Source organism: Gopherus evgoodei, chromosome 4 (assembly GCF_007399415.2).
Source record: "Gopherus evgoodei ecotype Sinaloan lineage chromosome 4, rGopEvg1_v1.p, whole genome shotgun sequence".
NCBI lineage: Eukaryota > Metazoa > Chordata > Testudines > Testudinidae > Gopherus > Gopherus evgoodei.
The window spans coordinates 29,580,828-29,603,992 of NC_044325.1; the positions used below are offsets into that span (position 1 = coordinate 29,580,828).

General features: G+C 39.4%; 1 long non-coding RNA gene across 1 annotated transcript in view; it reads right to left on the reverse strand.

Moving 5' to 3' along the window:
* Positions 1-1,187: 1,187 nt before the first annotated feature.
* Positions 1,188-23,165, reverse strand: part of LOC115649805 — a 32,226-nt gene continuing 10,248 nt past the window's right edge. Inside the window, exon 4 of the long non-coding RNA XR_003999936.1 lies at positions 1,188-1,957. This is a non-coding gene — a long non-coding RNA (uncharacterized LOC115649805). The remainder of the gene's footprint in view (positions 1,958-23,165) is intronic.

Genomic DNA, 23,165 nt, shown 5'->3' on the forward strand with positions numbered 1-23,165 from the left:
TTCCTTTTAATTACTAAAGTATTGTCAGCAGCGTGATTATTGGAAAAGATCGGAGACTCATACTGACCTAGGGATCAGTGCTTGGTCTTTTGGGACTGGTGAACCTCACATATGGTGAATCAGATTTTCAGTAACTACTCACTATACTAGACTTGGCTATCCGGATGGAAGTCAAAGCTTAAAGGGGACTGTATTTAGATTCTTGGTGACCAGTGTGGTTTTAAAGATGCTGTTCTGTCATCGCCTTGGTGAATCTAATTATAGAACAAACCCCCAGTCTGGGGAATTGTCTGCCCTATTCCTTGCAGTTTGTCCAGAATATAATATTCTCAGTGTGGCCTATCCAGGCACCCGGTCATAAGTTTATTCTACAGTGTCCTTAATTCTCATTAGTTTATTGTGGGTCTTGTGATATTTGGTGGTTTTCTTAAAGCCCCAGCCCCTGGGGTCTTGTGATTACAAAATCATCCCACATTTCCTTTTATAAAAAAAAAAAAGAGTAAGTGTCTAGCCCTCTTGATTGTAAACGTGAACCCTAACAGCTCAAAACAGAGATGGCAAATAAAAAGAACCCCAAATGTATTAATTTTTACAACATTTTCATGGGTTTTAAACCAATCTTAAGATTTGCTAGGCCCTGACTCGTGTTGTTTGCACATTTAGGGTTGGTGAGACTGATTCTGGCCACTGGATCTTGTTATGCCTGTCTGCTCAATTAAAGAGCCCGCTACTATCAGAAATCTTCTCCCTATGTAGGTACTTATCGAATGGGATGGGGCTTTAAAGAGCCATATATTTGATGAGTTTTCGAATGGCATGTGAGATGCCTTAATATTCTTTTCATTTGCTGTTGTTCTATAAATAGAGCCGTGTCCCTGCAACCAGTCTATAAAGGTCACCTTATAATGTTTTCCTATCTCCTGTATTAAAAAGCAATGCTTTTCAGCTGACATTCCAACTTCAAGTCAAGCATGATGTAAGTTTGTTCCAGACTACAATGAAATGGCTGCAAACAAGATCGGTATATGATTGCTGAAGAGCATCCCATCCATAGTCAACAAAGGGTACTTCATCAAACAAAACAGGCTGCATGAACACCAGATTGTCTCCAAATATTTGGTTCATGCTAAAAATATAGCACATTTATTAAAAATATATATTTATAAACATTGGCATGAACAGACACAAATGTCAAGCAAATGAGAAAGAAAAAAAATAATCATGTCACTTATTTCCCCCAACATTTTATTGTTTTTAGGCAGATCTTGCTGGATGGAATTGTTTTTCCATGATTGCACCATATGTTCATTCTAAATAAAAAGCCTGTCAGTTTCAATGTAAATAAAATTGAAAAGTCAAGGAGAAAAAAAATCATTTGACCTAATGGACACAAAATGTGTGCTATCTAGCTATCTTTCAGAGTACATGGTATATATTAGTAATTCTAAATAGTGTACAGTCTCTTTCTATTGTATTTGTATCCCAGATTGAATTCTTCAAAGCTGCTACTTACATAACTGCAGTCATTTCCCGCAAAACCAAACCTCCACAAAAAGGGAAAGGAGCAGGACAGAAGAGTTTAGCTTGTCACTGTGTGAAAAAGTCTGGTTACATTAATTGTGCTTCAGCTTTCACTGCCTGCAGGCAGTGCGTTTATGATGTGGTAATATAGTACAGAATCAATTCCGATTAAGCAACATGTCAATACCCTACAATGTTTGTTGTCACCTTTAGCAGCTATTTCATTGGTTCTCATCGTGTGCCTTCTGGCTCACAATGTTGTGTAAATGTACACAAAAATGATCACAATGAGGTTCAGAATTGTTCCAATAATCCCAAGCATTGCCAGGATGGTTTCTTCTTTGCTCTCCTTTTCTTGATTGCCTTTATCTTCTTCATTTCCACTAGTGATTACCATCTTGGAGGCCAGTTTCTTTATCCTTCTCCTCAGGCTAACCTAGAATTAGAAAGATGAGCATCAAAGTAAATTGTTAGTTACAATGACTTGTTTCTAATACTGGAGTCAGTCCTGCAGTCCTTATCCCCATCATATTTTATAATAATGGTACATTTTAAAATCATTTATAAAGGGTTCACAAATGATTACCAGATGTTTTAATAAATGATTAATCAAATGCTATAGTCCAACACTCAAAAGGTTAGTTATAACTGCATATAACAGTTTCTGCTGATGTGCTTATGACCATTTATAACACATACTACTCATGTCTGTAACATGATTATAATGTCTATTAACTTTCTAAACTGTTTATAAATGTACCTTTCATATAAAGTGTATCTCCTGACTCAGACAACCTCCCACTGAAGTGGGAGCTTTGTCTGCATCAGAACAGCAAGGTACAGCCCATAAAGTGGTGGGGAAAGTTGGTTTATACTATAGGACTATGCAGCAAATTGATAAGACAAGTAAAACTAAGCAGACCTTGTTTCTTTTAATAGGAAAATAATAAGACAAAAACATTTTGTTTCCTGACTAGAAGGAAGATAACAGTGACTATGCAATAAAGAATTCAGAACAAAAGCAGAGACAAAATAACGCCCCATCTTCACTTTTTTCCTTATTCTTAATATAAGATAAAGTTACTTGCAGCGCAGTCAGCTGAAAAGTATCAAACCCTCCAGTGTGAAGGATTCAGCCATTTTCTAAGGAGCAGCCTCAGATCCTGTGAGGCTCCTACAGAGTGAAGTCTTCAGTTTGTGCCAGTTTTGGCTTTCCAGCTGATGGCTCTGGGTCTGTTCTGTAAGCCCCAAAGACCCACAAACCTGGAAAGGGCCATTCTGTTTCCCAACACAAAATGACCTGCCAAGATCTGGGTTCAGGTTACATACTACCTGAGCTCCGTGGTTGCACTCTGCAATTCCTCCCCGGGGATCACAAAAAGTGGTGAAAATGCCCAATCACCATATTTTGTAGGTGGGCTTTACACAGAACAGACAGGAGAACATGCACTGTAGATCAGCTGTTCCCTGTTTCCTCCCCACAACCACCCACTTAGAGTACATGTCTACATTGTTATTAAACACCTGTGGCTGGCCCATGTCAGCTGACTTGGGCTCGTGGGGGTCAAGCTATGGGGCTATTTAATTGGAGTGTAGGGCTCTGGGACCCTCAGGCGCTTCACCTGAGCCCAAACATGTACACTGCAATTAAACAGCTTTGTAGCCTGAGCCTGAGTCAGCTGACACAGGCCAGTTTCAGGTATTTGATTGCTGTGTAGACGTACCCTTACTGACCTGATCTCAGTGAGGCTGGTGATTCACACTGAGATAATGCTGAGGGAATGCTGGAGTGTATACAGAGGAGTGGTGAAGGACGAACATCCAGTTAACCTATTTACATATCTCTCCCCTCCATGCAGCATTTGCAAGCTGAATGCAGCCTTGAATGCCAGGAAGATCTGAGCCCAGGTGGGAGAAAAAGGTAGAAAAGATATAGTAGATAGGGGGCCTTTAAGGAACTGAGGAAGATGGGCTGCCACGAGCGATAAGCTAATCACGTGCTATGAGGTATTGAGTGCCTTCAAATCCCTTTAATGTCAATGAGTTTGTCCCAGTGGTATTCAAAACTTTGATCAGGCTTCACCTGAGTGGAAAGTTCAGCACAACTTGGAGAAATATATATGCCACATTCAGCAACAGGAGCTGGGCACTGGGGGAAAATGTGTGCACAGAGAAAGGATGTGGTCAGGGCACAGGTACTTCAATGTAATCCAGTCCATAGGTTTGTCAGTTACTCTTGCTGGCAGGCAGGAGCTCTTGCTCACTGGAGAGTGCTTAAGAGTTGCACTTAGAAGAAAGCGAGAGCAATAGAGAGCAACCGTATCTCTAACAGCCAATAGCAAAACGCCTGCATTATCTGCTGCCCTCATCTTCCTTTGTTTGATTGAATCACGAGTAACAAAGCATCCTGTGGCTCAGCATTGTGCAACCCTCATGCACGCTGCAGGCTCAAACCCGGGGAGTCTGAACTACACACAGTACTCAATGAGCTTAGTGTGGGGAGTGCTGAGCGTTGCCAGCTCTCACTGCTCTTGACAGAAACAGAGAGTCTGAGCACCTAACAGGATCGGGTCCTAAATATGACCTTAGTACCTGATTTGGTCCAATCTAGCACTATTGCAGTCAATGGAAGTTTGGACATTGACGTCAATGAGAGCAGAATCAAAATGACTTTTACAAATGTAGGAACTGACCGTGCGAGGGACTGAGTATTTTCATCTCCCATGTTGTCAATGGCAGTTAAGGCCATTCACTATGTGGCAGGATCAGGCACTTAGCCTTCACCCCTCTAGCAGGCAGAGGGTAAATTTTGCTACTGCAAAACTATCGGCCCTCAGTTTTAATATAATTTGCTTCATTACAAACAAGTCTCTCCCTCTGGCTTGCTGTGCTCTTCTTTCTTCTATCCAACTATCGGCAGCTTCTATAGCTCCTTTGGTGCTGTGATCTTATTTATACCATGCTGTATGTATTTTTGAGAGCCTTACACCACTTCATTCCCTTCAAACATTTTGTTAAAGCTGATAAGTCTTCACTCTCACTGACCTCATAGCATTGACCAAAGAGGATTTAGAGAATAACTAACAAGGTAGAACAGGAAAGCAGAAAATTCAGACTGAAGATCAGCACAGAGAAGACAAAAATTATGGCAATTGGAAGACAAGAGGAAGAGGTAAAGGTCAAACTCAGAGGCAAAGAGTTAGAACAAGTGGAAAAATGTGTGTACCTTGAAAGACTGGCATCAAAGAGTGGCAATTGTGAAGATTAGCCTCCTTTGTGCAGCTACGCATTAGCCACTACTGCATTAGGAAAACTCTGTAGAAGCTGGAAGACTAAAGAAATTTAGATAAAAAGAAATATCAGCATATATGAGACAACTCTCATGCTGATACTGCTGTGTGGGTCAGCAAGTTGGAATATGAAGAATAGCAAAGAATGATAGATGTTGACTGCAGAAATGAACGGGCTGAGGGGAATGCTTTAAGATGTCAAAAAGAAAAAATGAAGTGATAAGAAAATGGCTAAGACAAGAAATAATGCTGTTACAGAAGATCCAAGAAAGATGACTATGGTGGTTTGAATGTGTGTCAAGAATGGACCTGGAAAGGATACCACACATGGCAATACATACCAGCGTGCAAGGAACTAGAAATGAGGATGTATTGGTTAGACATGGTGAAGAATTAAAGAGGTCAAAAAGTTTAAAGACTAACAAAGCTGTGAAGCTGGTACAAGACAGAAAATGATGGAAAGTCTTCATCCAGCTCCATCATTGCTGCTGAGCTGACGGGCGACAACCAAAGAAGAAACCTTTACTCAAATAACAATACTGTTTCCCTATCCAATAATTCATCTGTTGACATAGAATTCCATTGCATGTACAATGACAACTTGATTATTACATAACGTCCTGGTCATCCTAGTATTACCTCACTCAAAATTAATCTGCTCCCTGTTTCATTTTGTGGGATCCATTATCATTTTAATGTAATCTTTGGGAAAGTGTAATATTCTCTTTACTGTGAGCAGGGGAAGAAGGCTGAGCCAGTAGTTAGGGCCTTAGTCTGGCACTCAGGAGCCCAGGGCTCAGTTCTCTGCCCTGCCACAGCTTTCCTGTGTGTTCTTAAGCAGGTCCCTTTGCCTCTCTGTGTCTCAGTTCTCCATCCATAGACTAGAATAGCAGCTCTTCACTACCCCACAAGGACATCGTGAAGATAAATATGGTGAATGCTCAGATACTACAGTAATGGGGGCCCCCAAAGTACCTAAAATGGATAGGCTAGCACAGCAGATTCCAAATCCAATAGTATTGTAACATGGCCACTAGCACATCTATAGGACTTCCTGGCCACGGGAACTTCAGGGTGGCAATGTGGGGGGGAACTTAGATCCTCCTCCTTTGATAGCACAGACCAGTAACAACTGAACTAAACCGGCTCTGTTAACAGTAGTGTTATTCTGAAAGAGGGCAGTAGCAACTACACCCCCCCCCCAATAATTGCAGTAGGTTTGCCATATTTAAGATCTGGCGCACATCCCTAAAGAACTGCCTGCACCAATATGTTTGATGGACTTTGTACTTACTAGCACTTTGATTTGCTCTTGAAAAAGTTTTGGAAGTGACATGACTCATGATTACAAGTCATTATTTATAAGATCCTCAATTGGATTAAAGGCTTATCCTGAGTGCCCAAACTCCGATGTGCTCCGGCAGAGCTAAGCGTGATCAGTGACTTGTGGGAGATGCTTTGCATGCTGCTAGATCATTTCCATGCTATCATGTACTATCTGAGCAATATTTTGAAAAGCCCCCTGGGCCAGATCCTCAGGTGATATAAATCAGCATAGCTCCACTGACTTCTGTGGAGCTACAGCAATTAACACCCTCTGAGGATCTGGCCCATTATGTTCAATCTAGCTTGAAGATCAGATGCAATAAATTCTGTATGCTTAATCCATAATCACAGACAATCACCAGCAAAATTGTTCTGATATTTAAACTTGTTTATAGTCCCCAGGCGTTTAGTTGTGATGACACATTAACAGATATGAGAGCTTTAATTTTCTGAAGACAGTTTCACCCTCCAGGAATGAGAAATACACAGCAGAACTGGTTTTGATTAGCAAACTGAAGAGGATGCTGAAATCATGCAAAGATGCATAAGCTGTTGAACTGTGACATCTTCCTTATCTCACAAAGAAGGGAAGCTCTAGCAGTGCTCAAATTACCAAGCCGGGGAAGAGAGGATTCTAGAGAATGGAACCCACTTGAACATCAGGAGTTTGAAAAGTCAGATGGAAGTGATTGTTCTAATTCAAAGTTCTTGTAATCACATTGCCCCTTTAAGGATGAAGTTGGGAGGGAAAGCTGAGTGCCTTGCTCAACACCAGACAGTCATTCCCAGTAGCATTAAGAGATACTGTGCTGCTGGAGCTGCTATTTTTGCGATGAGATGTCAAACAACATCCTTAGCGCCTGTGTTTTGTGAAAGATCCACTGGCCCTTTTTGTACAAGTTGCTATGGCAAAGCTCCCACATTCTACCTGACTAGAATCCCTATGCCATTCCTATAGACAGGGTACTCTTCACTTCCTGGCCTAAACTGCTGAGTTGTGCACTGTATGCTCTTACACAGCAGTCATGTTCCTCCCCAGAAGCATTTCAGTGGTGGGTGCAGAGAATCCTGCCTTTGTTCGTAAAGATCCTACGGATGCTTTGGGATGAAGAGCATCATATAAACATGAGGCATCATTAAGACAAAGAGAAAGAAACGAGGGGAAACATTGTGTCAGTTTATGATGATGGCCTTGAACCAAAATCCCATTCATTTGGGAATGTTTGGATGTGAATTTCATGGCTCAGTCCAATTGCCAGTGAAATTGTGGGACACTTCACAATATTTCTGTGCTGCTATATTAGCCTCCTTTGGGCAGCTCCGGATATTTTATGCAGCGCTAGAATGGAATGGAATTCGCATCTTCTGAGATTCATAGTCCAGTGTCTTAATCACAAACTCATCCTTCCTGAGAAATCAAAAAAAAGAATCCCTGCAGCAACTACAATTGGATGCTGGAAGATATAGATGTGTACCCTCCATGTAATATGTGGATGTGATCTTATAAATCAATAAACAGGAACCACAATTTATTTATCTTTGAATAATATTCCTCATTGGTATCCATTCCTGTTATTAAATCAAAACCATTTGGAAAAATATAAAAATAAAAATTTTTTAAAAATTTGTATATTTATACTCCAATGCAATATAGCGTTAACCAAAATACTTATAGGAATTCGATTGGGAAAGGAGGATATGCTAAAGTAACTGCGTCCAGGTCCTCAGATCTCAGCTCGTCATCCTCATTCTCTAGGGTCTTTCTGGAGCTATCTTTTACAAATAACAGACCACAAGGACTTATTAAAAAAAAAATGTAATAGCTGTGTCTCAGTGAGAGGCAGCCCTTCAATTACCAGCAAAGAGTCATGTAATCTTTTTCATAGGCAGTCTAAAGAATTGTTCGAACATCACTATAAATTGTATTTCATTCTAACCCGCCATAGAAGACATTTTAAAAAAATATTCATAGAAGAACATTTTTGTTTCTATAGAAAGAGCTAAGAAATAAATATAAATCTGGAATCCAGTTCTTGACTGGTGTAACTCCTCTGACTTCAAGTTACACCAGGAAATAATTTGGCCCTTAGCGTGACAAACTATTTTTAAATGAAGAAGCACTTTGCAATGGAATTACGAGGTGAGTCTTCCTTTAACAAGAATACTATAAACTGCTTTGTACAAATAGGTAGAATTGTCATCAAAACACCTAGCAACATAAAACAACACTTTATAATGCAACTTCTATCTTAGGTATATAGCAATCATGTATATAGCTTGAATGCTTAGCTTTCAGTTCCACCTGTGTCTTTGCTCTGAAAACTAACTATAGCCGTGGCTGGTAACACCTCATGTTATTCAGGTTGACCAACACTTCCCATTATAAGACCCTGTTTTCAGTTGCTTAAAACTTTGCCAGATTTTAACAGTTTGGGCTGAACTTTTTCATGCAAGCCTCAGGATGATTTTTTTTTCTTTTTTTTTAATTTCAGCCAAAACAATTCAGCTATTTCTAAGAACAAGGCTGGGCGAACATATGTTTTGCCCAGGTTAAAAAAGTCTTGAGACCTCTTCTGTGAAAAAATCTAATGCCCTCCTGCTTTGGAGCAGGGACAAACTCCCCTGAAATTTGGCTGGAGAGATTGCCTTTTGCTGTCCCTGTCAAAATTTGCCCACATTTGGCCAAGTTGAAAAAAAAAATCAGTTTGCACATGCTCACTGGAGACTTTGATTTTAGCAGCTAAAATGTCCAAAGATTCCGTTCTGACTGAGCATGCTCAAGCCCCTCACAGCTTCTAGTGCTGACCACACTGTACATGTGGCATCCTCAGACAGCAACTGAGCATGCTTTACCTCCTCACAGCTCCTGGTGCTTACCAGACTACCCACCCACCATCACCACAGAGTGACTGAGCATGCTGGAACAAAATACTTAAGGGGGTTGTGAAATCTGCATCACTGGAGGTTTTTAAGAACAGGTTAGACAAATGCCTGTCAGGGATAATACTTAGTCCTGCCACAGTGCAGGGAACTGGACTAAGTGACCTGTCGAGGGCCCCCTCCATTCCTATATTTCTATGATTCTATGCTCCATCCTATGGCTGTGGGGTGAAGCCAGACTCCCTCTAATTGCTGCTCCCAGCTGCTATGGGTCAGGCATTGAAAACGATAGCATTTCTCCTGTGCTTTCAGTTAGCCCCCGGCTGGCACCCAGGCAGTGTTGGGGAGGAAGCTATGTGATTTGTATGCAAAAGAGACAAAAGCAGGAGCAGGAGGATGGACAAGGAGTCTAGTGAGACTGGAACTGGAGGATGGGAGACAAACTGTGACCAGGAGATAGGGAGGACTGGGAGCTGGGAGGACACTAAAACAAGACACGCCTCTTCACACACTTTATCACCTGGGAGACGGAGAGTGAACAAGCAATATCTGACAGACATATAATTACGTCATTTTAATGCACTACTGGAAGGCACTCACATACTACATCCATGAGCATAAGGTATAAGTCCTTACCTATATAGAAAAGAATAGCTGATTAAGAAAATGGGCAGGAGTGGGAGTCAGTTGGTTGGGGTTGGGGAAACCCTGAGACTAGATAAGGAACTGAGAGACTGGGACTAGGAACCTGGGGAGAATGGCAGTGAAGGTAGACATAGCTGACAAAGTCTTGGGGCATACTGGTACTAGAGTCTGGAAGAAGTAGCCAGGAACAGGGGAGACTGGGACAAAGGGGAGAAGTCTACATTGTATAGGGAGCTTAGGCACTTAATTCAGAGCAATGGATTCCTCTAGGTGGCAGGCACCTAAACGTTATGCATTGCAATGCTGAGTCAGAGTCTCCTTAGAAAAGCATGGCCACTGAAAAAATGAAATTAATATTAGACCTAATAAACAATGCAATGTAGATCTAGCTGGCAATGCAAAGCCCTTTCATATTTGTCTATGGTCCAGTATTAGTCCCTTTGCAAATATACAGTTTGTCTAGAGATTTACTAGATTATTTGCAGATGGCTTCCAATACTATACTGTATATATAATGACCTGTACCATTTTTCTGTCTGGAGTGGCTAGTGTACTATATAAAGAACATATTTTGATGTTTAATGTAATGCAACATATATATCATATTGCCTCAAGGACATAGTAGGTTGTATCAGTTTATCTGATGCATCCTGACATACTCTAATGTAGTGTCAGTAATTTAAAACAATGCTCATGTAAAATGGGAATAAAAGCAAGAATTTACCCATAAAACTAAAAGTATTTTCTTGCGACCTTGCACTAAAGGCACTCTTTTAAGGATTTAAAGAGAAGAATGAAAGTTAAGTTACATTTTCAGTTATAGACATTGAGCCAAATTCTGCTGTCAGTTACACTTGGATAAATCTGGAGTAACACCACAGCTTACAGCAAAATATTCTGGATTTACACCAGTGTAACCTAGAGCCCTAAATTTGACCCCGATCTATTACACAGATCTTTGAATAACATATAATAGATTGTTTTAAAAATATCATAGGTAAGAAAAATGCACTTATCAATTAGGATGTTAAATAGTCAAATTACTTGGGTGACATAACAATTCAGAGAGGCGCAGATGCTTCTCTACCCCCTTCTTTGGTTAGAGTTTATTGGATGTTAATAGCTACCAGAAGTCCCTTGTGTGTAGGAAGAGCACAGGATCATGGAAAATTGGTGTGGTGAATAGTCTGTAGATAGGAACATTTGCTAAGCATATCTTTTTAATTATTTGCAACAACTCTTAGCACTTATTTTTCAAAACTGAAAGTGTAATGCAGCTAAAAGTAAATTTATACATCTAGGAACAAAGAATGTTGGCCACACTTATAGGATATAGGACATAATCCTGGGGAACAGTGACTCTGAAAAAGATTTGGGGGTTGTGGTGGATAATCAACGAACATGAGCTCCCATAGTGTGATGCTGTCACCAAAAGGGCTAATGCCATCCTTGGATGCATAAACAGGGGAATCTTGAGTAGGAATAGAGAGATTATTTTGCTTCCACATTTGGCACTGATGTGACAACCACTGGAATGCTGTGTTCAGTCCCTATTGTCCACATTCAAGAAAGATATTGATAAATTGGAGAGGGTTCAGAGAAGAGCCACGAGAATGATTAAAGGATTACAAAACCTGCCTGACAGTAATAGACTTGAGGAGCTCAATCTATTTGTCTTAACAAAGAGAAGGTTAAGGGGTGATGTGATTACAGTCTATAAGTACCTATACGAGCAACAAAAATTTAATAATCGGCTCTTCAGTCTAGCAGAGAAATTTATACGATCCAATGGCTGCAATTTGAAGCTAGAGTTGGTAAGAATGAAAGTAAGGCATACATTTTGAATGGTGAGAGTAATTAATTATTGCAACAATTTACCAAGGGTTATGGTGGATTCTCCATCTCTGACAATTTTTAAATCAAGATGGCATGTTTTTTCTAAAATATTTGTTCTATGAATTATTTTGGGGAGGTTTTATGGCCTGTGTTAATACAGGAGGTCAGACTAGATGATCACAATGGTCCCTTCTGGCCTTGGAATCATCAGTCAGCAGAGGCTGATGCATAAAATCTTCTCCTTCCAAGATATTCCTGAAGAATTGCATTCTCTCAAAATAGTTGCTATATCATATTGTTATCAATGAGACTGCTGCAAGCTGCCTTGATTCAAGATGCACTCCATTAAAATGGCATTATTTGTAATAGGAATAAATTAAATCTGCCCTCAAGGAAGATGCGAAATCTCTATGCTCCAAGGAGGTGAACAGAAAGAGTGCGAGCAGCAGGTGAATGGGAGCAAAGGCCATCTTGGTAAAAGGCAGCTTGTGGCCTCAGTCAGTCCAACGGAGAACTATAGGAAATGGTAGCCATTTCAAAAGAGGGCAGTTCCTCATGGAATTCTCTGTTGTAGAACATTATCTGCAATCTCTGCTGAAGGAGAAACTGAGTTATGAAGAAGAATGGGGGGGAATTACCTATAATCATAGAATAATTCTTCATATATGGCCCGTTCACAAGAGTTTATGAGTTTTAATTATACAGAAGTTTGAAATGTCTGCTTTAGTCCATTATTAACATCATTTGGGACAAAAACGGTTTGCAACTGAGGATGAAACTTCTTGCTAATTCTCAAAAAAATCATTCATCCTCTCAGATTGTGTTATTATTTTCACGAGGATTTGCTGATTTTTCCTGCATAAAAGAGAGGTTGAATCCCTGCTTTAAGCTCAAAGCTCACCTCATACTTAACCATATAACTACAACTGGTGCCTCCTTAATATGCAGAGAGTCCTAGAACCTGAGAAGGGAGAAGGCAGAATACTGCAATGATGATAGATACTATGGTGCTTGGAGCTATGGCACAATGTAAGCTAAAGAGACAGTTGTACTGATGAATGTAAGAAAGCTTTTTTCAGTCATAGATCTTACAATATTTTGCAAAGTAGGGTAACTATCATTATCGCCACATGTGCATGCAGAAACTGAGATCTAGGGCAGGAAAGTGACTTACAGCTTTTCAGGAGCTGGGAATGCAGTACAGTTTTTCTGGCTTCCAGTTCAAGTTCCTATCCACTGAACCAGATCTTCAGTTGCTGTAAACTGAGTTAGCTTTATTAAAAACAATGGAGCTTCACCAGCTTACACCAGCTAAGGATCTGGCACATATGTTTTTAACAAGTCAATCTGCTGCATACGTAATTTAAGCCAGTGTCCAATGGCAATGCAGGAACAAAGGTGGAGAATGTGATTTATATTTTTGTTGGCCTCCGTGAAATCTGTACAACAATGGTAGCATAGATGGAAAACTCATAACATACACTGATGTGGATGAAAACCATGGTTGTGTGTCTAATATACCACACTGAAGAAATTATGCAATAACAGTTCATCCTACTGAGGATATTTCTCCCATAAGATTGCCAAGGTCAGTGTCATCTTGGATTATCTGCTACATGAGTGCCAGCCACACGAGTTAGACCCACCCAGGGGCTGTACACTCTCGGGCAGAAGGTCACTAAACACTAGTAGTTGATCTATGGCTCCTGAGACTTGAAGGAGGAAAACAACTGCAAGTATAATGTGCAGGGTTTTTTTGCTCGCTGAAGTGCATATTCTTTTGGTACACAAATGAGTGAATAAAACATATTGAAGGGGATTAGAAACTGCGGACTAATGATTGCAGGCACTGTGCAAGCAGATCCCTACTGAAACTACCTACCTTATCAGACGCAAAGTCTGTTTGCTACAAAAATGCCAGCCGTAGAAGATAGCTCCACCTATGACTAGGCTAACTGATCATGAATAACTAAGCATTTTTAGTTCCTCTGAGCCATTTACACTGTTAATTACTTCCTTGGCATCTCCCACTCTTTACGGGCCTGATCCAATGTCCAATAACATCAACAGAAAGACTTCCACTGGCTTTGCTTTGGATCAGGCTCTATATGGACCACTCTGGTGCTTAGCAGTAGATTCGAACCAGCATCAGCGAGTATCATTTTCATGCACTATACACAGGAGAAACAAAGTAGTGAAAATGTAGCAGGTGTTACAATGTCTTTCCACCTTACAGACATAGGTACTCAGCAGTGGGCCTCTAGCTAGTCAGGAGCACAGGGGTTGTCTCCAAGCCATAGGTAATATCATCTTTCTTCAGGTATCACTGAGGGTGCCCCCATCAGGCCCATGCCCCTCTGAATGATTCTTTCACTTAAGAGTACTTTGTTTTAATATCTGGCCTCACCTCACAAAATGAATGCACATCTCAGGGTGTTTTAGTCATAGTGGATGGACCACAAGATGTTGTTGCATTGCAAACTTAGGTAAAATCCACAATTTCCTTAAAATGTTGACATTTTGAAAAATTCTGATTTCACCCTCGCATTTCCACCTTTTTTCTTCATTTAAAGTTGCTGAAAAGTTAAGTTCTTTATTTATTCACAGATCATGCACATGCAATGCCATCTTCTGTACACTGCCAGCTAACATTTCTCAGACATCCACTGGGGAGATTATCATCTCTCTATGAGTGAGAGGGTAGTTCAGTCTTCATACTCATCCAATCCTTGCCAGAAACAAGGTTGCAAGTGGGGGGATATTTTTATGATGTGGGCACTCCTCCACTTGCTTGTTTCACAGAGAACACCAAACACCCTTTAAATGGTAATAATATTCCACTTCCTGAGCTGTGCCTAACCAGAAACCCAGATTTCATATACCATCACCCAGTCCCTCAACACCACTTTTTTTTTTAACCACCTCACTAATTATCAATGCCAATAACAGATGTAAAGAAATTACCAATTTACCAGAATGGACCAAAACCTCCAGTCCAGCTCTCTCCCCTTCCTCCTGATGCAGAAGCAAAATCTCTAAAGGGCTCTTTTTGGTTCCAGTTTCAGGAGCACACTTTTCTCACAGTACTCCCTCCCTACTCAGCCCCAGAACTTCCCGGGCCCTGCCATTCACACATGACAGGCTACCCTCTGCACTAGCCAGCTACCCTTTGCCTTGTATCTCCACAGAGTCAGCTATCCCCAGACTCTCCCAAACCTCACCAACACATCCTTAGCCCTAGCCCCTGGCCTCTCTGATGTTTGCTTTCCTAAGGGAGGTTAGTTTTCACCCCCTTCTCTCCTCCACAGCTTTTTGGTTGTGGTGGGAGATAGGGCACCGTGGCCATTACCAGCCAGTCCTTCAGGGGCAGGATATCTCCAGTAAAAGCCACCCTCTCCTCAGAGTCTTTTGATGTGGAACCTGCCTTATCTCTCCACTGGCGCCAACTAGGCAGCAGAATGCTACAATCTGCTCCTTGCTACATCCATCTGTGGGGCTCAGAAACGTGAACAATCTTATATTTGAACTGCACCTTTCAGCTTCATTGGTCCCCAAATGCTCTACAGCCTTTGATATCTGATATGCAAACAGTGCAAAGTCAAATGCTGCCAATTCTGGGGAGAAGCACAGCCAGTGATTATCACTTCATAGGATAGGAAGGGACAAAGAATTTTCTAAAGACAATGTAGGGTTGCCAACCTTCCAGGATTTGCCTGGAGTCTCCAGGAATTAAAGATTATGTCATGTGATGAGATCTCTAGGAATAAATCCAACCAAAATTGGCAATCCTAAAGACAAGTTGCATGGGGAATTTACACAGTGAGATATTTTTAACCCCTGACATCAAGAGACATAACTTCTCTGTGCCAGAATCACAGACTCCAGGAGCTAAGGGGTTAAAAGGCTTTATTTGTATAACAACTATATTCACTTTCTTCTATTTTAAAAACCTAAGCCAGAGGGGCTTAACACTTCTGACTTTACTTTTTAAATAAAATCTGAGTGCTTCACTTGGCAAACTCCAATTTAAAATCACAGCAGGAGTGATACTGGGTTGAGTCAGAAAGAACTTTTTCTTGATACAAGTCTGTCAATTGATTTTAACAATGGATGTTTTCTTTCTATGGATCCAGTATTTCTATTCATTTTATCATTTGGAAACCTGTCTAGGGAGACATAATATCCCCCTGCAATGTAATTACCATTGCTTACATTTCATGTGCATGTGTGAAATCATACTGGGAGCTATGGAGGTAGCTAGCAGCACTTTCCGGAAGGGGACAGTCTAGTCTGTGGAGGGGTTCCTGGAGTTCCAATAATGGTAGAGAGATCTGTGCAAAAAGCAGCCCTGGCAAGGGATCCCATGATGGATTCAGATCATTCCTTTCTCCCAATCTTCAGCCACACTGGTAGAAAAACATCTGATTTACAGAAAGGCAAGGTTGTTCCCCAATGTGCTTGACTATAGTTCTATGAAAGAGATGCCTGCTAACGAGGACATCAAAAAACATATCTTCCAAAGCTCAAGACTTCTTTTTCTTCCCATCTCCCTAATTCCTTACTCACTTCTTTGCTCAGCTCTTCTTTTACTTACTTACTTTTTTTCCAAGAGCAACTCCAAACTAGGTAGAGACATTTGCCCACAGTGCTGCTCAGCTTGGGGTTGGGGGCAATGTCTGCTCTCATGGCTCTTTGTGCTATGGGAACAAAAGGAAGAGAAGCCTGGGATGCTGGACTTTTGCCTGAACCTACAGTGACTTACTTCCACTTCCAAAAGCAACTTTCCTTGACTGATCCTGTAGGCACTTCCACATCCCTTTACACATCCTTCATACCAAAAATACTCCACAAAATCCAAGAAAAACTTTGGGATGTTCAATTCTCAGAGATCTTCAGTACAATTCAAACCCACACAGGAATGATCCAAGAACCACCCCTTGGAGTACAGCACACTGTCAAAATTTGCTTCAAACAACCTAGACTACAAGTGTGAGAAATTTATTTCCAGAGATGTGCTGCTGGTGAGGGCCCCTGCATAAGCCTTCTTAAATGTCTTCCATGGAAGTTAGGTGACACTCCTCCTGCTGATGAAGTCATCCCCACTCTGGAAATGGCTTAACTAGCCTTACAATCCCTGGGGCTCAAGAAAATATTGTCAAAAAGCATATGTGTTTGCCTTTAGTATGCACATGGATGGTCTTGTGGCTAATGCACAAGGTTAGGAGTCATCAGAGATAGCATCTAGTGTCATCTCTATTGTGGACTTCTCTGTCAGGTGTTGAGGCTCATTAATGTTTGTGAAACTGATTGAGACTCTTTGATCTATGTCAGTATGGAAGTGCAAAATATTATGGTTCTGAGAAAGCACTGAGACCTATTGATGAAAAGTGCTATATACAAGCTAGATATTATATTAATTATTCATTATTATTTCTGTTTAAATGAATTCCCCCAATTACAAACACTCCTTTCCACAGAGTATGCACTGTTGGGGAGATCCTGTGCACAAGTGTCAGACTTTTTATTCTATCACATGATTTTCACCACAGCCAGGTAAAATACATGCTCCTTCTCCTTCACTCCTGCTAGGTGGCAATTAGTACCAAGAAAATTTGAGATTTGAAGAATAAGTGCTCTACAAACACCTCTCTGTAAAAGGCATATTGTCATCTATCAAATGCCATGCCCCTCTCAGCCCCTTCAACTATATTTGTGTGCTACCTTCATTCTGTTTTCTGTCCTGACTTGTAATTGTTAATTTTTGCTTTTCTATTTCTTTTAGCTGTCAAAAACACCAAACTGGAATCCCATTGGCTGCATCATCCTCCAGCTAAGGAAGATTTACTGCTGTTTCAGCTTCATTTTTTTAAATTTTAATTTCTTTTCTTTTATTTTTCAGTTTTACTGAACTTTTTTTTTTAAGCATTCAACAATACAGTAAATAATGGAGGTGAATCCGACAAAATCTGTTGGCTGACCCAATCTACAGTTGTTTATAATTGACATAGAGGTAGAAATATAGTCATTTTATGGCGGAGAATGCGAGTAGGGTGGAAACCACCAACATGGCACACCGGGTGTGGAAGCCTTCACATGCAGGATGGTCTGCCTACCACACACGCACATATGCAAACCTCTCCCCACTCCTGCACAATTCCACAATAGTGCTTAAGTGAAAGGAGCTTTGCATGGTTCCTCTGTACCCGGGTGAATTTCACTCCAACTGAATCAATCAAATTCAGGTGTTCAAGACATCTCTGCTCATTACACTGCTCCACTTTTATATTTTCATTGTTAAAATGAATAGCAACTATCTTACACGAAATATACTGGCTTACATGCTGTTCTCTGTGCACAGGTGCAACAACACTGAAGTCAATGAGGACTAACATTAGTCCACTGTATGCTAAAATGCATTACAGAATTAATCACAGGGCGGGAAATTCCCTTTGGGAAAGGAAACCAGCTAATAATATAATGCATAGCCAGATGCAGGATTTTTAGTACTTCATAAGTCAGATCAGATGGGACTAACCAAGTCTACTTCCATAAGCTCAACTGCACTAACTCACTAACACTATTCATCCTATGGGGTGTTTCCAATGACAAGATATCCTGCAGTTCTCTAAAGCATGTGTTATAACACATGTCAAAGATACTGTTAACAATTTCATATTAAGAATTGAAGTAACAATACTTTATAAGGGTTCCAAAGGAGCAGTTACAATGTACACTGTCAAATGCTGCAGTGTTTAAAAAATGCATCCATCTGTACCAAGCCATATTGCACTTTGATGCAATGCCCACCCTTTAATATGGCATGTCCTAGCCTCGGAAACATCGGTGCATGGAAACAAAATAGAAAGGACAGCAGTGGAATGGATGACCTTTAGGCTACTGTTCTGTTCTTCAGTATATGGGGATAGGGAACAGGCTGTGTTTCTTTTTAGCATCATGGAAGCAACAGTATAATAAAGTTCAAGATGGGTATTCCATTAAAAGCCATTATTTCTAGTATTTTTTAACAAATGCTCTCAAAATCTCCTACTGCAGGGAATTTAACTATGTTTGGTTTTGCAGCACAGAGCTACTCTGAAATTTTGAACAAAATTGTTTTTTGATTTAGGTACACATGAAAAAATACATGAATCAGACTTTAAAATACACTGTCTTGACATTTGCATTCCACAAATTTAAATGTGGTTTTGTTTCCAAGCATCAAACTTGGTCCTGATACAATTTTTCATCAGGAACAGTTTCTGATACTTTTCTTTTGAGTTAGTTGCACTTTACTTCATGAACAGTCCCATTGATTTTTATGGGATGACTTGTGAAATTAGGTACTATTGAATCTGATAAAAAGTGTCAGGAGTCTTAAGAATGCACAATACATCATTTTTCTTTACTGACTTAGGCATGCATCAAGTTATAGAGGCATGATTTACATTTACAAAGGTCATGCTGGTGTGGCCCCCGTCATATCAGACTCACCTATGTCCTTTGTCTTTAAGAAGTAATCCTGGGACAGGTATTTCTCCATCCTGCTCTATGGTAAAGATTAATACATCATTTAACTTCTCTGCAACCTTTTATTATCTTTAAAACCTAGTGGTCCACTAACTTTTCTACAGGCCTCAACTTCTGATCTTCTTAATCTTAATAAGATCTTATTATTTGTCTTGATTGTTTGGGTTGGTCTTCAGATTTCTTCTTATTATTCCCACTTAACATCCACCTTGTACCTCAACTGCTTAAGTTTGGTCCTATTTCCATCAACTGGGCTGAATGTTAATACTTAGTACTTTTATAGAACTTTACATCCAAGGACTTCTGAATATTTTACTAAATTTAACTGGATAGGTCTTTCATAACTCCTTTTAGGGTAATTATAGTAAGTATTATTATCTCCATTTTAGAGATGAGGAAACCAAGGCAATATTAAGTAACTGGCCCAAGGTGACGTGGCATGGCACTTTTCAAGGTGAGAACAGAATACCAGTATCCTTATTTTCAGCCCTGAGCTCCATACATTAAACACAGAGAATAATATTTTGTATCAAATATCTCTGCTCTGACCTATAATCAGACTTTTAAAAGGAGCATTCTGGATTCAGACATTCTTTTATATTCTCTTCCACAGTAAACTAATTAGAAATGTCAAAAGAGTGTGATTGTCCTGTCAGTGCATGTTTCCATTCCTCTACTTAATACTTCTCAGGAACAAAATACTCACATTACATTCAGTGTGTGTGATTTCCGGCTAGAAAGTTACTTTTAATTAACTTTCCCCCTCCTAATTCATTCATGTCTAGTTAATGTGGATAAGAATAACATTCTCCATCTTCTGTAGCTGAATCACACATGGAGTGGTATCCCCATTCACTCAGGTAGGCACATGCCTTTATGCTTTCAGGGATATATGGCTGTGGAATTATTTCCAAAACTCTGACATATTTACAGAGAACTTTTCCCACCAGAGATAAAATATTTTTATTGCATGGTATTAAGATGACAAAGTGTTTTTTCTTCAGTCTCTGATGTATTTTTGCCATCAAGTTGTTTTGAGTCACATCATTTATTTTTTTTCCTTTTGATAAAGGAAACAAAATCTGAAAGATTACCTTGGATAGAGGAGTCTCAATGAGGTTATTAAAAACTTCTCTTATTTGTCATATTCTCTGTGCACAAGTACTGTATTAATAATGTCCTGTACAAATTCCTGACAATAAATGGGCAGTCTTCTAATTTCACAACTGGATGTTTCTCCTCTCTCTTATCCCCGCATAGCCTTCCCCCCCATGCTGATGAAGCCCACATAGGATTTTTCTATTTGCAAATTTTCTACTGAATCTAGGACTTAACGCCCATATACAGTAAATCAATTACAGAATTAGCATTTATATTTAAAAGGAATGCTTTAGGAGAGATCTAAAATACCCGGGACATATTTATTCCAACATTAAAAGTATATATCTGCAATTCCCTTTCATATCTGCTACCTAAAAAAACCCCACTAAAATTATTAAACCTAAAAGTCTGAATGCAAATCATTGAGAGGAAAATTAATGAAAGGAAGGATGGTCTTGTGGTGATACGTCCTTTCTCTCACCCTGTGTTTCTCTTGTCTATTTAAGACTGCAAATTCTTTGCTGTAGAGACTGTTTCTTACTGTGTGTTTGTAGAGCTCCTAGCACGATGGGTCCTACACGTGATTGGAGACTCTAGGCACTACTATAATAAAAATAATTAATGGTAACAATAATGTATGTCTCCCACAGACCTAAAATAGATATTAGCTGCTATTCAGTATCATTAATATTTCTTTAATGCAGATGATGTACTCAGTGGTGTACAATACAAAAAGCTAATGACAATCCTTCCATGCAAAGAACCATTTGTCCTGATTTGGAACAAAAACGTTCACATAATGTAATTTACATTGGGATGAAAATTACAGTTTTCTAATCCAGAGGTTGGGATAACTTTGTGTGCATATTTTTTCCTGTTCATACAAAAGTAAGTCACAGCCTCATTATTTTTTGTTGGCTTTGTGGAAGAAATAGCTTTTTAGAGGGACTTGAATGAGGACTGTGGGGGGTGACCTGGTCTAGGAAAGGCATTCCATACATAGAAATCGGATATGTGTTGTATTGTTAAGTATATACCTCCTGAATACAACCTATGCAGTAAGTATACAAAATAGTTCCAACATATGGGATCACAGCCCCATTAACGCAGGGTCCAATGAGTAATCCCATGCAAGTCCATGGAAACAATTACATTCATAGGGACTAACTGACGTTGTCTTTGCAGAATCAGACCCATATTGTTTAAGATTCTAGATTTCATCAACTTTAGAATACATAGTGAGATGGTGAGCTAAATACAGCCCCTGTGCAACGGCCTTAAAGTAAATGGATGAAATGGCACTGTAGACAGTGTGTTCTAAATCTCAGTAACAAACACCAACTGATATCAGAACTTCGAAAAAAATGACAGTGAAGATTTCAGTATTATGTACAAAAGCTTCTGTGTCAAAGTAGTGTATGTCCTTAAACTACAAATACAATATGATCAAACTTAGTCTTGTTAATTATGTGTCTTATTGTTATTTGAGGAATAAAAAATAGTCCTGCTAAAGTGTTGACATTTGGTATATGATACATTTTAAAGGCTGATTTCCACATATAGTGTAACATTTGATTTTCTCCCCAAATTTTTACAGCATAACTAAATATCAACATTTTATTGTACTCTTTGTATTCTGGAAATGTCCCACTCCTTGCTAGTTAGAACCAAATAATAATTGTTTGTTTTATAATAATTATACTAACCATACATATTCCTGTAAGCATGTAAAATAAAATGTGAAAGAGTATATATGCTCTGTTTAATTTGTGTGTGTCAATGCACATACTTATTCTGTGTGCAACTATAATTATAATCATTGTTATATTTCCATACCCTACAGATAAAATATATATGCAAGGGTTTAGTGAACAACTAGTTATTAAACATAAATAAGAAACAAATACATTTAACTTATTGGAAAACATATAGAACCAACATGTTTAATAGTACCATGTTCTTATACAGATCTCAGAAACACCTTTTAATAGGTGCACTTTTTCTTGATGGATTGCAGTGGAAATCCATAATAATCCTCACTAATATCTTCAATAGTGTCATGACAATAAATAAGGCAGTTAATTATTCAAATCAGAAACTTTTGCTCACAATTCTAGACCAATAATAAGAGGAAATTTTATTGAATACATTGAAAAAAGAAAGCTGAAAAACTTTGAAAAATCTGTTCTTAACTTGTTTTACTTCTCCTAATTATATAGTAAAGAAAGATTTATGTGGGCAAAAGAAAGAATGACTTTGTTAAGAACTGAAACATAAATTATGCCCAAAGCTTAATAATTCTGTTGCCATGACAAAGAGGCTGATATTAAAAAATCTTTACTGATTTACTCACAAGTTGTCCCATTGATTACAACTGAATTGCTGACATGAGTAAGAATTTGTAAGATTAGACCCATATTTAGAGTCCAATATTGCAACCTTTGTTCACATGAGTAGTTAGAGGTACTTGTGTAAATAAGAACTTCTTGCAAGAGTGAGGATTGCAAGACAGAGCACAGCAGCTGCATTTTTCCAGTTTTAAATTATTTTAGTTATGACCCCTGTTCTCAGTACATTTTAAATAGAAAAATATAGGAAAATCTACTTCGTTGTATGTGCATATTTGGGGCCCAACCCTTGCTTCTGTAATCAGTGTAAGTTCTCTTGAGTACTGTCAGATTTCAGGAATGTGCTCTGATGATCTGGGCTACCTCCAGTTGTGAAAATTTGAATGAGTGATAGTTGCAGGGTCTCTCTGACACAAACCTTGGAAAATTCTTCATCATAAAAGAGTGAGGTGTGTTAAGATCTGCCTTAAAATTTGATCCAAAATGAGAAGGGAGCCTTCCTCTGTACTGGTGAGACTTGGCAAATCTGTCAGATTTTTAAGTCTTCAGCCTTGTTTATAACTATCCTGGCATCACTTGGCCTAGGGTCGGATCTGGCCTGACCTGGCTCTTTGGAGCCTTTCTGACTTTTAGAGCTGTTGCTAGGAAACCATCACCCTCCATTCCAGTTACATTGTTGAGTCACATGAAA